This window comes from Atta colombica, unplaced genomic scaffold (assembly GCF_001594045.1).
Source record: "Atta colombica isolate Treedump-2 unplaced genomic scaffold, Acol1.0 scaffold135, whole genome shotgun sequence".
Taxonomy (NCBI): domain Eukaryota; kingdom Metazoa; phylum Arthropoda; class Insecta; order Hymenoptera; family Formicidae; genus Atta; species Atta colombica.
The window spans coordinates 159143-162804 of NW_017259223.1; the positions used below are offsets into that span (position 1 = coordinate 159143).

General features: G+C 37.8%; 1 protein-coding gene across 1 annotated transcript in view; it reads right to left on the reverse strand.

Moving 5' to 3' along the window:
* The window catches only part of LOC108684444, a 59738-nt gene that overhangs the window by 12064 nt on the left and 44012 nt on the right, over nt 1-3662 (reverse strand). The window lies entirely within an intron of this gene.

Below are 3662 nucleotides of genomic sequence, written 5' to 3' on the forward strand. Positions count from 1 at the left end.
GAAATAAACCTAAAGCAACGGTGGTTTAAGAGGAATAGAAGCGATAGGAAAAAGTCTGAAGGGGGGGTTTCACTTCTTCATGATCTCTCATATCGGCATATCCTCGCAACGACGTCTCGCAGATAAAGCAAGGTAGACTACTTCTTGTGGGAACTACTCCTTGTAGTGTGTTTCTGCCCGGCGATTCATTCTTATTGCATTCGGGAACTCGTCGTTCGGCATTCCGCCGCGGTCGGAATTTCTATTTCATAATAACAGCCGTGTACACACGACGGGAAGAAGCCAGCTATCAAGAGAGACCATTCCTCTCCTCCTCCTCCTCCTCCTCCACCTCCTCCGCCTCTTGCTTTTCTTCTTTTTCTGCTTTGCGCACCTCTCTAGCTGGCGTATAGACAAGTACCCACTTCAGACTGGTTTCGACTCGAGCCCACTCGAGTGCGTGTAGGTGCGTGTTATGCGGACCGTACCACCCGACGTAAAACCGCGCTCACATCGCGGTGGTCGTCGGCCGTCCCGTCCCGTTTTCAAGACCAGATGCGTGCCGACTTTTATCTCTTTGACCCACTATTTTCAGGGCGGCCGTAATTGAGCGGAGTCGCGCGCCGACGAGCCGCCGCTCGTGGAATTCATTAGCGGGATCCACGTCTTAATTTGTCGACGCGACAAAACGCGCGAACGGACCCGCGTAACTCGGATTTCGCGAATCTGGCACGATCGAAATAATTGTCCTTATGAAAAAAAAGTTATACACTGTTCGTTCTAATTTTTTTTTTTCATTAATTCGATAGTATTTCTCCACAAAGATGAAGCAACTGACTGAACAATCACTTTTTAAAATTATGGACATATCGAAGAATACGACGCAAGAGTAATTTAATTAAAACTTGAGTCAATTAATTCTAAAATTTGAAATTTAAGATTAATTCATGCGATCACCACGCATCATATCATTAATTTGCTTCTACGATTATTATTAAATTTATCATAAATTTACATAATTAACATGAAATTGCTTGGTCCCAAATAGTTGATATAATTATGTATAATTTATTATTACGCAGAAAAAAATATATACTATATTTAACCTTTCATCGGCATGCTGGATTTTAAAATCAATTTTTTAATGTTCTTCAAAAAAAAATAAATTTTTGAGAACATGATAATTAAATGAGTTTTTAATTATTAAGGAGTCTATTTTCAGATTGTTATCAAGAAAATATTCTTTGTTAAAGATAATCGTTCAAAGAAAAAAGTAAACTTAACGGTAAATTATTTTTTTTTCTATATATATCAATAGCTTGAAAAATAAGATTTCTCTATTTCTTAATTTATTAAATAGTTTTTAAAATACCTTTTTTATCATGAAATTGGTCTCAAATGAGTAACTTATAAATCACGTACAAATAAAAACGAAATAATACATAAATAATGCATGTGATTGCAAACGTAATGTATTACCAAGCCCCATTATTGTTATTCCAAGCGAAACAACAAGACACGATGACGTCAAAATGAATCATTACACTGTGATTACTGATTGAAAAGTGACTTCTGGTAATCCTTTTGGAGCTATTTTGACGTTATTTTGATATCATGATGACTTGTGTTCTGCAACTATCAATTTGGCCAGTTTAGAGATTTCCAAGCCGACAGTCTCACGGCATTCTGCATGTTATCCTTGCATATCAACCACCTCGATTGCGAGACGTCGTCAGGTCCGGCGAGAGTTTCCTTTAAGCATATTATTAAATTATAACCGTTTGCTCTTCGCGAAGTCTACAAAGTCGGCGAAGTATTTTTCCTCTCTCAGCCGCGCGCTACGAGAGAAATTAGGTGGACGGCCAATAATAGCGCGCGTATATTTTCCCAGTATCCTTGAAGAAACACGCTTTTAGATCTCGCTTCCGGCAAGCTTCTTTTTCCTCCTGCGAGGGATCCCCCATCGCGCGATTGATCGATTACGTTCCAATCGATGACGAATTCCAACAATTGCAATTCGATGCCTTATGGATATCCAAACGATGTCCCGTTCGCCGTAAAGCTAGAGTACAGAACTCTGCATAACGCATAAAACATAAGAAAATCAATCAATCAGAATCTTTTTTTTCATAGAAAGAAAAATTGAAAGACTTTGGTTCATTTTCTTATGTATTATGCGTTATGCAAGACTCTTATGCTACCGTCCATACATGGACGTATCAAAGGAACACACTAAGTCAAGAGAAAGTAAAATGACTATATTTTACATCATGCAAGTCAAAATAATGACTTTTTTATTACAAAATTTGACTGTTTATTAACGTTAAGAATCAGAATATCCCCAAACAGAACAATAAGTTATGATATCGTTAAAATGACATTAAAATGAATCGGAAATGATTGAAAATGATTTTTAATGATCATTTTAGAGTCATTTTGATTTTTCGTTGTATGTTCCGAGAGGCAATCAAATCAAAATGATATTATTTTGTTTAATAAACATCTAAAGTATTCTCAAGCCCAAAGAACATGTCAAATCAAGGCAAAGTCAAAATGACTTTATTTCATGTAAGTAAAAAAAAACGATTTTTTACTAAAATTTGACTATTTATTGACGTTAAAGATCAAAAGAAAATCATTTTGATTTTTTATTGACTTTTATGTGTTCCATGGGTTTGGGGCATATTTTATATATCTAACATAAACGGGACTTTTTAGGACATATTTCAAATGTCTAAAGATGTCGAGTGTTGCGTGAAATACTCTACTCGCTTTCGTGAAATCGTACTCTTTGCAAACGCAACGGCGCGACTAAAACGCGACGAATGCGAAAACGAATGTGAGACGAGGCTCGCGGAAAAATTTCTCGTAACGAGTTCGTCGACACGGGAAAAGTAAATACATCGGCGTCTCTCGGTACAACTCTCGCATCACGGCAAGATGTCCCGTTTCTGCATGGCCGTTTTTCTTTTTCGAGACGCAACTTTTATTGCTCATCCTTCGAACGATCGATCGTCGAGAGGCCAATTCACGTCGTGAATCGTGAAACCGAAACACCGCGCCGCGCCGCGCCGCGCCGCGCCAAGACTTGAATGCGCTCTGCCGAGTCGTGATGACGTATCGACAGGCCGCGGTGGAAAACTGCATCGTTACACCTTCCTCTACTGTCCCGCTCCCCCCGTCTGCAACCCCGTTTTTCGCATTTGTTTTTGTTGGATACGTACCGCGAATATGCGCGCGGAGAAGGTTTTTCGCTCGCACGCAACCGGCATCTCAGCGCGGACCTAATTCGTGGAAGAAGCGGAATTCCAACTAAGACTGAGAATAATTTAATTCTAAAATTAAAATTGGATTAGATCAGCGATTGCATATTTATTCGATTGTTCTTTTTTTCTTATAAAATACATATCTCGGAGAGATCATGCGATGTAAAAATAAAATCCTCGCGCAATTCTTCGCAATAATTCTTCGTGATTTATGGTCGCTAGAGAATCATTCCTTATCGCGTATTTTTGTTTGATTTGTTAAATAATCACAACAATTATTCAATACATAAGCGATAACACAGTTAAAAACATTTTGTATTTGTGTTAAAACCGGTCCTCGTTAAATTTTTATATACTCAAGTATTAATTTAATATAAGTGTTATATATTATTTAAATATTTTGTATAAAATTAATAT